A 17,039-nucleotide genomic window follows, 5' to 3' on the forward strand; every position below is an offset into this window, starting at 1 on the left:
AACAATGAACGACCTAGTTCTGCTCCGACTGTGTAAAGATATGGACTTAAGAAAAACCGCCATTTCTATATTCGGAGGTAATCTTGTTGAGCTTCATTGATAACTTAGCTGTCTCCATTCAGGTTTCATTAGATTACTACCTGAATTTTAATGTGTTTTTAACTATCGCTGATTCCCCGAGAGCTATTAATATCCCACCGCTCAGAAGAATTGGTAAAAGGTTTTTGTATTGTTCGAATGTTATTATCGACTTAATACTTTTCCATTCAAGTTCAAAAACTCTGTTTTGGTTCCCGAGCCTTAGGAAGGTTTTATGGATGTTTGAAAAATGTCATATTACCCTCCCTCCCCCCTGAGCTGCTGGTCAAATACTTTATTTACATAACCAGTTTAAGTCATCTGACTGTCATCAGGTTCATAAAAATATTCAGTTTCCTTCAGTCATCTGACCATCATTAGGGTCATAAAAATATTCATTTTTATGAACCTGTTGTTGGTCAGACGACAGATGTATAAATAAAGTATTTTACAAGCAGCTCAAGCCTTTAATACGAGATTTTTCAAATATATAAGAGCTGTGGGGTATCATCTCCTGAAAATATATTTTTTGTGGGTAATGGGGTGTTAGCACATTGACCCAGCCCCCAGCCTGGAGGACCGCCATTCGACATCAGGGTTTACTCTCCTGGGAGGTTTGGCTTTACTACACCTAAAGTGACCCCATTCCCAAAGATAACTGAATGACACCCTTGAGTCTCACAACCTAATACCATCGGGGTCGAAAGCGCCAGAGCTGGCCTACATAGGCTGAGAGGAAGGAAAACAAAAGTACAGGGTGATTCAAAAAGAATACCACAACTTTAGGAATTTAAAACTCTGCAACGACAAAAGGCAGAGCTAAGCACTATCTGTCGGCGAATTAAGGGAGCTATAAAGTTTCATTTAGTTGTACATTTGTTCGCTTGAGCACGCATCCTGCAAGCATTTGTTCGCAGCCCAGGAAAATCGACTCGCAGAGCTAGCAGAGAGCTGCAAATTCCACAATCAACTGTATGGAGAGTCCTACGAAAAAGGTTAGTTATGAAACCTTATCGTCTGAAATTGGTTCAAGCACTGTCTGCAGCTGATAAGATTAAAAGAATCGATTTCTGTGATTTTATCCTTGCTCAAATGGAAACAGATGAATCTTTCGTTTCAAAGATTGTGTTTAGTGATGAAGCAACTTTCCACACTAACGGGAAAGTCAACTGTCACAATGTCTGTATATGGGGCACTGAGAATCCGCGGGAAACAACTCAGTATGAACGTGACTCGCCTAAGGTGAACGTTTTCTGTGCCATTTCAGCCAATAAAGTTTTTGGTCCCTTTTTCTTCGAAGGTGCTACTGTAACTGGGCTACAGTATCTGGAGATGTTAGAGAATTGGCTGTTCCCTCAGCTCGAACAAGAAGCACAACAATTCATATTTCAACAGGATGGAGCGCCACCACATTGGCACTTATCTGTCCGTAACTACCTGAACGTCAACTACCCGAGGCGATGGATCGGCCGCCAGGCAGCCCGTGACAGAGCACTTCATCACTGGCCTCCAAGAAGCCCTGATCTTACCCCCTGCGATTTTTTCTTATGGGGGTATGTTAAGGATATGGTGTTTCGGCCACCTCTCCCAGCCACCATTGATGATTTGAAACGAGAAATAACAGCAGCTATCCAAACTGTTACGCCTGATATGCTACAGAGAGTGTGGAACGAGTTGGAGTATCGGGTTGATATTGCTCGAGCGTCTGGAGGGGGCCATATTGAACATCTCTGAACTTGTTTTTGAGTGAAAAAAAACCTTTTTAAATACTCTTCGTAATGATGTAAAACAGAAGGTTATATTATGTTTCTTTCATTAAATACACATTTTTAAAGTTGTGGTATTCTTTTTGAATCACCCTGTAGTTTCACGCAATTAAATAGAAGTAATGCCAGACTTAGCTAAGGAACCGTGTTGTATCTGGTTCCTTCGAAGGAGGGAGTCTCCTAGAGGGCTGATGGTTACTCTTTCTCATAAGTAAGAAAAGACATTTTACAGTAATAACTCTGCAAACAGTTATATCTTGAACCAGTTCTTCGCCGTGTTCTATTTTTATATGCACCTGATGATGCCACGAAACCGGCAGTGCCTGAATGAAAATTATTTCAAGATAAAACTATTAGCGGAGTTCTTGCTATGAAAGGTACTACCATAGCTGCGGATGCTACGACTACAGAGTCGTTTGTGATCATAAAAGAATGGGTAGGCTAATGATTGAATCTATCTTGTGGTATGTATCATAACTATGGGTTTTAAATTCTGACCTTAAAAGAAGACTTAGAGCTGATGAAATGGATTACTTACGAACGAGCGCCAGACTATGAAGAATCGAGAAAACCTAATGAAGAAATAATGCAACATCACAGCCTACTCAAGGGGATGCCCTGAATAGAGAGGCTTGACAGAAGTTAAAAGGAATGCAACAAAACGTTGTTATTAATTGATATTTGTTTTAATTAGCCCTGTAATAATAATAATAATAATAATAATAATAATAATAATAATAAAGTAATGGTAATAATAATAATGCTAAAACCAATCATTTTATTTAGATAGTGTATTATTCTATCTATAGAGTGGGTCCCCTTATCAACTTTTGTATTCCTGTCGTTCTCAATTGCATATTCTAATATTATGGTGTGTTGATAACTTGTATTTTGGGACCGTCTAACTACAGAAGGATGTAGCACAATGATTGTGGCATGCTCGTTTCCGCTTTGTTCTTTGCAAGACATCTTCAGTGGCAGATTTAGTGGACGTTGGTCTACACGTTGTGTTTTTTGTGCATTTGTTGTCGCTATTCTGTTTGTTACAACTGCCATTTGAAATTTTGTTTTCAGACATCATAACACTAGGCCTAAACTTGGATTCCTCGCACTCCTTATTTATTTCATATCTTATTTACTTGAATTGTACTCCCTCCCTTTCCTGATCATTTTTGTTCTTCCTTCTTTGTCGATCTGTTTCCCAAGGTTTCCTCGAATTTACTTTCCCCTAACTATATTTGTCTTTCGAACTCCTGTGACAGCCCTTTTTAGAAATTTCCATTCCTTTCCAACTGACCTGTTTGCTATGGTCTTCATTATCGCGGTATGTAGAGCCTCAGAGAATTTCAAACGCATCTCATGCTTTCCCTGTGCTTCAGTGTCGCACTACTTTGCTTGCTGATTCTTCCGGACGATTATCTTCAGTTACAGGCTACTCTTATCATTACAAAATTGTGATCTGAATCTATATCTGCTCCTGGGTGTGCCCTGCAGTCCAATATCTGACTGTGGAATCTCTGACCGTGATATAATCCAGCTGGATCAGAATCACAAAAAAACCAGTGATTTTAGTGTATTTTTGCTTCTGATGAGGGTATATTTAGATATATCGAAACTGTGGTCAAGGATTACAATAAATCTTTATCCTACAACTGTTTGGATGTTATCATTTACCGTGAAGATTTGTAACAGCTGCTGCTTCACCCATGTTTAAAATTTTGCAAACTCAATTACTCTTTTTTCTCGCTGTTCCATTACCGATACAATATTCTCCCATAACTCTGGCCTCTGTTCCCTGCCCTACTAGCGCATCCTAGTCGCCCTATACATACTGAATTTCTCATGCAGTACTCTGAGATACGTTCCCTATAGCTTCATCTACTGCTTCTGACGTCAGTGTGTATACCTGAACTACTGTTGGCATTGGTTTGCTGTTCAGTCTGCCGAGAACAATCCTATCTCTGAGGTGTTCACAATAGTACACTCTCTGCCCTACCTTCCTATTCATAACGAATCCTGCTCCCGCTATACCATCTTGCTGTTGATATTACCCAACACTCGTCCTACCAGAAACCCTCGTCTTCTATTTCCGTTCACTGATCACCACTATATCTAGATTGAGCCTTAGCGTTTCTTTTTTCAGATTTTCTGGCTTTCCTATTACGTTCAAACTTCTGACAATACATGCAGTGACTCATAGAGTGTTATCTCTTCGTTGGTTACTCAATATTTATGCGATGGCCACATCCCCCTTGGCATTCTCCTCCCGGAGATACTAATGGAGGAGTACTGCAGAACCTTTTGCCAATGGAGAGATCACTATAACACTTTTCCAATTACAGACCACATGTCACGCAGACATACATTAAGTGGGGTAGTTTCATATACCAGCTGTACTATAGGGCCCAGAAATGAGTTAGAAATATATTTAGGCGTTTTTGAAATATTATCACTTTTAAAATGACATCTGGCTTATATGACCAGACATACTTTTCTGACAAGGACTTGTATTCAATATCAGTCTGATATTTTTTGGCATATGAATAAATTTTTGTACTTGAAAGTGCTCTGAGGCCTAAATCTGGATCTTATAACAGTAAAATAAAAATTATTACAGTCAAATAGCGGCAGCATCATTTAAAAAATTTACCATGACAGTGGCTCCAGCCAAAATACAAATTATCGCATTGTGTGTGATTTCTGTTGCCTTCTACATCTACACCTTCATCCATACTCCGCAAGCCACCTGACGGGGTGTGGCGGAGGGTACCTTGAGTACCTCTATCGGTTCTCCCTTCTAATCCAGTCTCGTATTGTTCGTGGAAAGAAGGATTGTCGGTATGCCTCTGTGTGGGCTCTAATCTCTCTGATTTTATCCTCATGGTCTCTTCGCGAGATATACGTAGGAGGGAGCAATATACTGCTTGACTCTTCGGTGAAGGTATGTTCTCGAAACTTTGACAAAAGCCCGTACCGAGCTACTGAGCGTCTCTCTAGAGTCTTCCACTGGAGTTTATCTATCATCTCCGTAACGCTTTCGCGATTACTAAATGATACTGTAACGAAGCGCGCTGCTCTCCGTTGGATCTTCTCTATATCTTCTATCAGTCCTATCTGGTACGGATCCCACACTACTGAGCAGTATTCAAGCAGTGGCCGAACAAGCGTACTGTAACCTACTTCCTTTGCAAAAAATGGTTCAAATGGCTCTGAGCACTATGGCACTCAACATCTTAGGTCATAAGTCCCCTAGAACTTAGAACTACTTAAACCTAACTAACCTAAGGACATCACACACACCCATGCCCGAGGCAGGATTCGAACCTGCGACCGTAGCAGTCCCGCGGTTCCGGACTGTAGCGCCAGAACCGCTAGATCACCGCGGCTTGCTCGGATTGCATTTCCTTAGGATTCTTCCAATGAATCTCAGTCTGGCATCTGCTTTACCGACGATCAACATTATATGATCATTCCATTTTAAATCACTCCTAATGCGTACTCCCAGATAATTAATGGTATTAACTGCTTCCAGTTGCTGACCTGCTATTTTGTAGCTAAATGATAATGGATCTATCTTTCTGTGTATTCGCAGCACATTACACTTGTCTACATTGAGATTCAATTGCCATTCCCTGCACCATGCGTCAATTCGCTACAGATCCTCCTGCATTTCAGTACAATTTTCCATTGTTACAACCTCTCGATACACCACAGCATCATCTGCAAAAAGCCTCAGTGAACTTCCGATGTCATCCACCAGGTCATTTATGTATATTGTGAATAGCAACGGTCCTATGACACTCCCCTGCGGCACACCTGAAATCACTCTTACTTCGGAAGACTTCTCTCCATTGAGAATGACATGCTGCGTCCTGTTATCTAGGAACTCCTCAATCCAATCACACAATTGGACTGATAGTCCATATGCTCTTACTTTGTTCATTAAACGACTGTGAGGAACTGTATCGAACGCCTTGCGGAAGTCAAGAAACACGGCATCTACCTGTGAACCCGTGTCTATGGCCCTCTGAGTCTCGTGGACGAATAGCGCGAGCTGGGTTTCACATGACCGTCTTTTTCGAAACCCATGCTGATTCCTACAGAGTAGATTTCTAGTCTCCAGAAAAGTCTTTATACTCGAACACAATACGTGTTCCAAAATTCTACAACTAATCGACGTTAGAGATATAGGTCTATAGTTCTGCACATTTGTTCGACGTCCCTTCTTGAAAACGGGGATGACCTGTGCCCTTTTGCAATCCTTTGGAACGCTACGCTCTTCTAGAGACCTACGGTACACCGCTGCAAGAAGGGGGGCAAGTTCATTCGCGTACTGTGTGTAAAATCGAACTGATATCCCATCAGGTCCAGCGGCCTTTCCTCTTTTGAGCGATTTTAATTGTTTCTCTATCCCTCTGTCGTCTATTTCTATATCTACTATTTTTTTATCTGTACGACAATCTAGAGAAGGAACTACAGTGCAGTCTTCCTCTGTGAAACAACTTTGGAAAAAGACATTTAGTATTTCGGCCTTTAGTCTGTCATCCTCTGTTTCAGTACCATTTTGGACACAGAGTGTCTGGACATTTTGTTTTGACGTAAGACCAAAATTTCTTAGGATTTTCTGCCAAGTCAGTACATAGAACTTTACTTTCGAATTCATTGAACGCCTCTCGCATAGCCCTCCTCACACTACATTTCGCTTCGCGTAATTTTTGATTGTCTGCAAGGCTTTGGCTATGTTTATGTTTGCTGTGAAGTTCCCTTTGCTTCCGCGGCAGTTTTCTAACTCTAACTACCATGGTGGCTCTTTTCCATCTCTTACGATCTTGCTTGGCACATACTCATCTAACGCATAATGTACGACGGTTTTGAACTTTGTCCACTGATCCTCAACACTATCTGTACTTGAGACAAAACTTTTGTGTTGAGCCAACAGGTACTCTGAAATCTGCTTTTTGTCACTTTTTCTAAACAGAAAAATCTTCCTACCCTTTTTAATATTCCTATTTACGGCTGAAATCATCGATGCCGTAACCGCTTTATGATCGCTGATTCCCTGTTCTGCGTTAACTTTTTCAAATAGTTCGGGTCTGTTTGTCACCAGAAGGTCTAATATGTTATCGCCACGAGTCGGCTCTCTGTTTAACTGCTCAAGGTAGTTTTCAGATAAAGCACTTAAAAAAATTTCACTGGATTCTTTGTCCCTGCCACCCGTTATGAACGTTTGAGTCTCCCAGTCTATATCCGGCAAATTAAAATCTCCACCCAGAACTATAACATGGTGGGGAAATCTACTCGAAATATTTTCCAAATTATCCTTCAGGTGCTCAGCTACAACAGCTGCTGAGCCAGGGGGCCTATAGAGACATCCAATTACCATGTCTGAGCCTGATTTAACCGTGACCTTCACCCAAATCATTTCACACTTCGGATCTCCGTTAATTTCCTTCGATACTATTGCACTTCTTATCGCTATAAACACGCCACCCCCTTCACTGTCCAGCCTGTCTCTGCGGTATACATTCCAATCTGAGTTTAGGATTTCATTACTGTTTACGTCTGGTTTCAGCCAACTTTCTGTCCCTAGTACTATATGGGCGTTGTGGCCGTTTATTAATGAGAGCAGTTCTGGGACCTTTCTATAGACGCTCCTGCAGTTTACTATTAGCACATTAATATTGTTATTCCCTGTTGCATTTTGCCTACTCCTACCTTGCCGCGTCTCAGGAGGCGTCTTGTCGGGCCTAGGGAGGGGATTCTCTAACCTAAAAAACCCACATGTGCTCTCCACACGTACTCCGCTACCCTTGTAGCCGCTTCCGGCGTGTAGTGCACGCTTGACCTATTGAGGGGGACCCTACATTTCTCCACCCGATAGCGGAGGTCGAGAAATTTGCACCCCAGATCTCCGCAGAATCTTCTGAGCCTCTCGTTTAAGCCTTCCACTCGGTTCCAAACCAGAGGACAGCGATCGGTTCTGGGAACGATACTACAAATAGTTAGCTCTGATTCTACCCCGCGAGCGAGGCTTTCCGCCTTCACCAATTCCACCAACCGCCTGTGCGAACTGAGGATGACCTCTGAACCCAGACGGCAGGAGTCATTGGTGCCGACATGAGCAACAATTTGCAGTCGGGTGCACCCAGTGCTCTCTATCGCCGCAGGTAGGGCCTCCTCCACATCTCGGATGAGACCCCCCGGCAAGCAGACAGAGTGAACACTGGCCTTCTTCCCCGACCTTCCCGCTATTTCCCTAAGGGGCTCCATCACCCGCCTAACGTTGGAGCTCCCAATAACTGCCTCCTGATGCCGGTGATCATTGCTAATTGTTCCGCCTTTTAGGGGCAGTTTCTCAACCAAAGAGCAATAAGTTGTCCTGAAATTCTGTGTGCTCCTACTATCTCTTTGACAAGGCCATCAGCAGAATGAGGCTGACTCTCATTTGGATAGTCTTTGGTCACGATTGATGAACAGTTGTATTTAAAATTTCAGCAATGACTACATTTAGTGGGGGATCTACGATGTTTTTGATTACTACTGAGAGACGCTACTCCTAGACTACGAGACATGCTGCAAATAATAGCTAAAATGGCAGCTAATTCAGCTTCAAATTCCGTTAGGATTACATCGGCATCTGGAGTTTTGCACAATTTTAGCGCCTGTTTCTGAACGCCGCTTACAGTAAAAGCTATCTCATTAGTAATTTTTCTCATATCAACAAATTTATGAAAAGAAACTTGGATTTTTTTCTTGGTTGCAAAATGACTCGACTCGTTTAGTTCACACTGCCACTGGATTTCGGCGATGTGTTATTTGCAAGTACATACTGACATCCTCGTAATTTTACACACTCAAACTGTGAATGCCTTCCATTTAAATACCTAAGTGGTGCTGTAGTAGGTTCGGGTATGGCACATTGTTCTCGTCTACTATGCCACCAGTTACGAAGTGTGTAACTAAATACCTCTTACAGACTTTGAGATGAGATCCCTTATACCAAAGCAAGAAAACAGTGCGTGGCAAACATTGCCTGTAAAATGCTGTGAGCACTTGCTCATCTTCGCTACTGTGAAAAATATCTCCTGTTTTCAAAAAGCCAACTGCTTGAAGTGCGCATTTTAGCCCTGTCTTGGAAAAGCTCAAAAGGTACGCATTTTAGTGCCCATGTTTACTGGACACTTTTTTTCTTGTTTCACATATTGACACTACTCCACAGGCGTCAAGTTGGTAATGGAAGAGCAAGTTTCCATCTGACGCCGTTAGCGTTTGCGCGGGATCTGGCGACACAATGGTGCGTGCCTCCAGCACCTCTGTACCACGAGCGCTCTCTGTCGCCGCTATACAGCATGGTCGGCGACAGCCGCTCACCCCCCACTCGCACTTGGAGTCATTTCACTATGCATACATCACCTAGTCACGTCTCGGATTCCATAGTTTGTGCCTCACTACAACGAGTCTCATCCTAGTTGACACTGTAATAGCTGAACTCTGTTTCTTGCTGCGTTATTTGTAATGAGTCTTCGTTCGCTTGGAGAAATACAGGGGGGAGCATAGACAACGCATGTCTTTTGAACCGCTAGTACGCCGCAACGAGAGGGGGTATTGACCTTGAATGAATGTTGTCAGACTGCCCATACAATGCAGTTTCTGTCGCTATGGAGCGTTGGAGCGTAGAGCATCGTGTCTTCGTTGTCGAGCAGTACTTTAGAAACAATGATTCTGTAGTCACAGTGCAACGTCTGTTCCGTCAAAAGTTTAGTGTTGGTCATCGAGGTGCAGTGCCTGATCGAAATACTGTACTCCGATAGGTTGCAGCACTTAAAAATACTGGATCTGTGATGAAAAAAATCACCTGGTCTTTCCCTTTCAGTTCGTACTCCGGAAAATGTAGTCCCAGTTAGAACAGCAGTTCTTGTAAGTCCGAAACGATCGGCTAGACGACAGGCTGTAGCGTTGGGTATGTCACGTCGTTCGCTTCACCGCATCATACACGATGATCTTAAGTTTCACCCGTACAAGATAATGATCAACCAGCAGCTTAGTGAAGGGGATTTTGTGCAGCGCAGAGAGTTTTGTCGCGTAATAACGTTGCAGATGCTACAGTCTTCATGAGTGATGAAGCCCATTGTCATGTAGACTGGTATGTCAATGTTCAGAATTGTCGGTATTGGGTGCCGGAGAACCCACACGAATTACACCAAAGACTTCTCCACAGTTTAAAAGTAACAGTGTGGTGCTGCATTTCAAAGATGGGGGTTGGTGGACGTTATTTTTTTTAAAGAGGAAGGAACTGCAGTTACTGTTACATCAGCGCGCTACGTTAAAATGTTAAACAGCTTTCTCCGTCCAGAATTTGAAAGGCATCAAGTGAACATGAGAGAAATACGGTTTCAGCAGGATGGTGCCACAGCTCACACTGTGATAGCATCCATGGATGTGGTTCGACAAATGTTTCCAGAACATGTTATTTCGAGATATGGTGATGTTTACTGGCCCCCTCGCTCACCCGATTTGTCGACATGCGACTTCTTTTTGTGGGGATATTTAAAATCAAAAGTCTACATGAACAAGTCTCGCACAATCGGTGACCTGGAGAATTCCATTCGTCAGGAAATTGAAGCCGTGCCGAATGAAATGTTGGAGAGAGTCGTGTGTAACTTTCGGGAGAGGATCCAGATTTGTATCCAGCAAGAAGTACGTCACCTCCAAGACCTATTAAAGTATGTATATTTCAAAACTGCATTAAAAAATCTATGACTTAGTGATCATTTTTATTATTTTTACCAAAACGTGTTCCATCCATGCAATAGCGAAAAACACGCGTTTCCTCTGCTCCACGCAGTACAATTTAAGCAAATCTTCCGTTAACTGTGTTAACTTGCTCCCTAATCATTTCTGCTCCTGGAGCAGACTATAGTCGTCACACCACTTCGTAGTGCACCTCTTTCTACCGTTGTGTACGAATTCTTACACAAAGTGGTCCATACTACTTCTGCTATGGTGCGTAGGGGCACCAGTCGCAACCCACATGTTGGCTACAAGCGCGAGTCACGGAAAGAAATGCTCACGCTGTCAGTAGCAGCCTCGCTGGATTTCCAGTTATTACTCCTCCCCACCCCTCGCCAAGAGTTGCACAGAGAGCTACGGACCACCAGTACCTAGCTAGGCAAAAGCAAGTGGTCGCTGACTGCTTCGCACGACGACGCCCCAATACTGATCCAGGGATCACTGCAAACAGTTCCGTCGACAAGAGTTGGCTAGCTCATTCGCCGACTGCTTGCAGTTCCTCATTTAAGCTCCCGTCTACGTACCATCGGTGACGACAGTGGAACGTTGAGCAGTGTTTGTCATCTTAGTGTTTAGTTCCGGCTCCAGGGAGTTAGGTGGAACTAAATCCATAGAACTGTATTTTGTCTGGAACCACGGAACCGCAGAAGAGGCCGAGTTAATTGCAGTTATAAATTGTGAAGGAGAGATGTTTTTTTTTCGGAAGGACAATAAAGAAGTTATTGTGCTCCTACTGCAACTCTCTTTCAATTATGAAAAATAGACCGATTTTGCAACCTTCTCCCAAAATATGGAAAGGCAAGAGCTTGCGGTGGAAGACATATATTTCAAGTGTTCGTAGCTCTCACATATGCATTTGAGAGTCCATGTTTCCTAAACATTTTTTACTGTTGTGTTGTAAGGAACCTGTCCTCGTAGTCGTTAAATGGAATTTAGTTACATCCTGTATACTTAAATGGCAGACATACATATGGTGATTATGTAAATTTTTGAGACTGTGAGTAAGACCATGTAAATGGCACATCGACTTAAGCTGATCATGTGAATTAAATTTCTCTGATCATAATAGGTGTACAGTCAAGGTGTGAAATGAAATTGTCTCTTACATCACTTATCTTTGCAATGGTGCAGGAACTAAGCTGAAGTAGAATTTCTGTATCGTCTACATCTACGTCTACATCTACATGTTTACACTGCTATTCACATTAAAGTACCTGGCAGAGGGTTCAATGAAGGATCTTCAAGCTGTCTCTGTACCGTTCCACTCTCGAACGGCACGCGAGAAAAGCTAGCACTTAAATTTTTCGGTGCGAGCCCTGATTTCTCTTATTTTATCGTGATGATCATTTCTCTCTATGTAGGTGAGTGCCAACAGAATGTTTTCGCAATCGGAGGAGAAAACTGGTGATTGAAATTTCATGAGAAGATCCAGTCGCAACGAAAAACGCCTTTGTTTTAATCATTGGCACTCCAATTCACGTATCATGTCTGTGACACTATCTCCCCTATTTCGCGATAATACAAAACGAGCTGCCCTTCTTTGTACTTTTCCGATGTCATCCGTCAGTCCCACCTGATGCGGATCCCACACCGCACAGCAATACTCCAGAATAGGGCGGACAAGTGTGGTGCAAGCAGTCTCTTTAGTAGACCTGTTGCACCTTCTGCCAGTGAATCGAAGTCTTTGGTTTGCTCTACCCACAATATTATCTATGTGATCGTTCCAATTTAGGTTATTTGTAATTGTAATCCCTAAGTATTTAGCTGAATTTACAGCCTTCAGATTTGTGTGCCTTATCGTGCAATCGAAATTTAGCTGATTTCTTTTAGTACTCATGTGACTAACTTCACACTTTTCTTTATTCAGGGTCAATTGCCACTTTTCTCACCATGCAGATATCTTATCTAAATCATTTTGCAAGTCGTTCTGATCATCTGATGACTTTACAAGACGGTAAATGACAGCATCATCTACAAACAATCTAAGACGGCTACTCTTATTGTCTCCTATGTCGTTAATATAGATCAGGAACAATAGAGGGCCTATAGCACTTCCTTGGGGGACGCCGGATATTATTTCTGTTTTACTCGATGTCTTTCCGTCTGTAACTACGAACTGTGACTTTTCTGACAGGAAATCACGAATCCAGTCGCACAACTGAGGCGATACTCCATAGGCACGCAGTTTGGTTAGAAGACGCTCCTTTGAAAAGGAACATTTCAAAACAGAATTCTGCGTATCCACTTCCGCTTGAGTACCCTCAATTTCGGTACTTGTGTCTTTCATGAGGTCTGGACTTTGGTGCCCCACTGGTCATGCTCACGGTTGTGGAATGGAGCTGTCCATTAATGTTGGTGGCTCCCGCGAAGCTGTGGGTGAACGCATCTGTGTTGTGCACCGTCTGCTAAGTCTTAGCGGCCTAGTGCGCATGCGCATGAAAAATAGAGCGCTGTGGGCTTGTGGTGGAGGAAGAGCCCCTCCAGGATTAGGCTGCACCGCAGCGCACCGGGTCCGGCCACAGCAGGCAGCGGCCCGCTTAAGCGCCCGTGGTTCCCACCACTTAGCTCCGCACTCGAGAATTTAATTAAAAATTAAATCTTACCTAACGGAATGGAGCCCTCCAGCTGCGACCGGTCCTCAGGGCTGGCGAAAGGGGCAGCGCTACGACGCAACGGTCACTTTCAGCAGTCTGGAATTAGTGCGCTATGCCCTTTGCGGTGAATATTATTTCCAGCTTGAAATGCCAGAATTCTGAGGCTGGGCACATTTTAAAAAATTTTCCGGTTATAAGCTGTTACGCAAGAAATATACTACTCCACTGTTTCTTTTATCCAGCATCATGCCCGGCTCGGAACATACTGGTGGTTCTCCATTTTCCCCCTCTCTTTTCCCCACTCTTCTGTAACTGATTTTGTACCGATAGAAGCATTGGAGGTGGTGAGTAGAACTGCTGGGGTTTTTACTGGACAAAATTGCAAGCTGTCACATGTAAATAAACATAAAAACGATATAGCATTTGGTGGGAAGAGTGATTTTACAATCATGAAATATGACCGCATTTAATCGACATTTATTTTTGATCACTTTAGCCGATATGTTAACCAGAAGTGTCATCTTGGGAATCACCAAAAAGATTTCCAAGTTAGTGCTTCACGCTGTTTACAAATCTCTTATTCACACAAATTAAAATATACGTTTTAAAAAAATACATCAATTTATGATCGAAGCAGACGAAATGAAATAAAATTTGTGCTGCAGCCGGGACTCGAACCCGGTTCTTCTTGCTTACTAGGCAGAAATGCTAACCATTACAAAACCGCAGTACGATGGGCAACATTGCTGCACGAACTACCTAAGCTGAGTTCCTTCCACAATACAAACTGCGGTGGTGTAATACACTCCTGGAAATTGAAATAAGAACACCGTGAATTCATTGTCCCAGGAAGGGGAAACTTTATTGACACATTCCTGGGGTCAGATACATCACATGATCACACTGACAGAACCACAGGCACATAGACACAGGCAACAGAGCATGCACAATGTCGGCACTAGTACAGTGTATATCCACCTTTCGCAGCAATGCAGGCTGCTATTCTCCCATGGAGACGATCGTAGAGATGCTGGATGTAGTCCTGTGGAACGGCTTGCCATGCCATTTCCACCTGGCGCCTCAGTTGGACCAGCGTTCGTGCTGGACGTGCAGACCGTGTGAGACGACGCTTCATCCAGTCCCAAACATGCTCAATGGGGGACAGATCCGGAGATCTTGCTGGCCAGGGTAGTTGACTTACACCTTCTAGAGCACGTTGGGTGGCACGGGATACATGCGGACGTGCATTGTCCTGTTGGAACAGCAAGTTCCCTTGCCGGTCTAGGAATGGTAGAACGATGGGTTCGATGACGGTTTGGATGTACCGTGCACTATTCGGTGTCCCCTCGACGATCACCAGTGGTGTACGGCCAGTGTAGGAGATCGCTCCCCACACCATGATGCCGGGTGTTGGCCCTGTGTGCCTCGGTCGTATGCAGTCCTGATTGTGGCGCTCACCTGCACGGCGCCAAACACGCATACGACTATCATTGGCACCAAGGCAGAAGCGACTCTCATCGCTGAAGACGACACGTCTCCATTCGTCCCTCCATTCACGCCTGTCGCGACACCACTGGAGGCGGGCTGCACGATGTTGGGGCGTGAGCGGAAGACGGCCTAACGGTGTGCAGGACCGTAGCCCAGCTTCATGGAGACGGTTGCGAATGGTCCTCGCCGATACCCCAGGAGCAACAGTGTCCCTAATTTGCTGGGAAGTGGCGGTGCGGTCCCCTACGGCACTGCGTAGGATCCTACGGTCTTGGCGTGCATCCGTGCGTCGCTGCGGTCCGGTCCCAGGTCGACGGGCACGTGCACCTTCCGCCGACCACTGGCGACAACATCGATGTACTGTGGAGACCTCACGCCCCACGTGTTGAGCAATTCGGCGGTACGTCCACCCGGCCTCCTGCATGCCCACTATACGCCCTCGCTCAAAGTCCGTCAACTGCACATACGGTTCACGTCCACGCTGTCGCGGCATGCTACCAGTGTTAAAGACTGCGATGGAGCTCCGTATGCCACGGCAAACTGGCTGACACTGACGGCGGCGGTGCACAAATGCTGCGCAGCTAGCGCCATTCGACGGCCAACACCGCGGTTCCTGGTGTGTCCGCTGTGCCGTGCGTGTGATCATTGCTTGTACAGCCCTCTCGCAGTGTCCGGAGCAAGTATGGTGGGTCTGACACACCGGTGTCAATGTGTTCTTTTTTCCATTTCCAGGAGTGTAGTTAGCATTTCTGCGTAGCAAGCAAAAAGACCAGAGTTCGAGTCCCAGCTGCAGCACAAATTTTAATTCATTTCGTCAGCTTCGATCATTATCGTAGATAATAAAAAGTAAACATTTAATTATATCAAATCAGTCACCTGGTAACCATCAGATTAAAGTTTGATTAATGGTAGCGCTCTCACATATGCACAGAGGTGACAGAAGTCATGAGACACCTCCTAATATCGTGTCGGAGCTTCTTTTGCCCAGCGTAGTGCTGCAGCTCGACGTGGCATGGATCCAACAAGTCGTTGGAAGTCCCCTGTAGACGTATTGAGCCATGCTACATTTATAGCCATTCATACTTGCGAGAGTGTAGGCGATGCACAATGTTTGACAGGAACTGACCTCTCTAGTATGTCTCATAAACGTTCGATGGGAGTCACGTCGTGAACTTAGAACTACGTAAACCTAACTAACCTAAGGACATCACACAACAGCCAGTCATCACGAGGCAGAGAAAATCCCTGACCCCGCCGGGAACGTGCGATATGGGTGGCCAAATCAATCGCTCGATTTGTCCAGAATGTTCTTCAAAACCATCTTGGACAATTGTGGCCCGATGGCATCACATCATCTTTTGGAGACGTGAAGTCCGTGAATGGCTGCAAATGGTCTGCACGTAGCTGAACATGACCATTCCCAGTTGCGGGGTTCCCATAAATAACTACGCACCCACGACTCAGCGTTGAAATATTAAAAATTTTGGCTGGTTCCGTTGTCTAGTGGCTGGGATACGTAGTTGCCGCATTACAAGGCAAATACTGCTGAGTCTACAGTATACAATATGAATAGACACATGAATCGAATGGTCGAAGGTTCCTATCACACGGAAATTGCGAATTAATCTAGAAATTTATAAATGCAAGATTGCAATTAAATAAAATCTGCAGGTACCATCTTAACGGCTTTAAATGATGAGTACGATTGTAGAAGTACTTTTGAGAATGCGGTATATTTCTGAAAAACACTTGTTGGTGTCGATGGTCCAGCAATTAAATAAAATATAAGTTGAATAACAGGGAAACAACAGATTCCTACTGCACGTAATTAGTTTTGAACAACAACATAGCTCGCAAGATATTCACTTCTAAGCGTACACTACGTCTTCACTGCAGAAGCCACGGAAATCATACAAGAGCACAGGTCGGCACTCCGAAATATTTCTATCTCTCGCGATCACGCGCAAACTGCTCCACTCAAAGCCTTTCCCTCGACTGTGGGTCCGCCGCGCCGTCCAGCACTTTCCGTGTCGTGTCCCGTATCGTCCAGAACTGCCTAGTGTCCTCTCCGAAAACTCGCTCCCATCCAGTCTCCCCATTCACGAGCGCTGTGATTGGCTAGAGCGCTCGCGCTATGTCTTCAAGCCAACGCACCCACACAACATAATGAAACACATTTAATTACTTGTAATTAAATGAATATTCCTACGGCTGGACCACAAACACGCTCTAACACACATTATTAAATACATAAGCAATTAAATAACATATTTCAAAATAAAAGAAGCAAAAGATAGGCCAGGAGCCTAATATCTCTGTGCTT

The sequence above is a fragment of the Schistocerca cancellata genome, chromosome 6 (genome assembly GCF_023864275.1).
Source record: "Schistocerca cancellata isolate TAMUIC-IGC-003103 chromosome 6, iqSchCanc2.1, whole genome shotgun sequence".
Taxonomy (NCBI): Eukaryota; Metazoa; Arthropoda; class Insecta; order Orthoptera; family Acrididae; genus Schistocerca; species Schistocerca cancellata.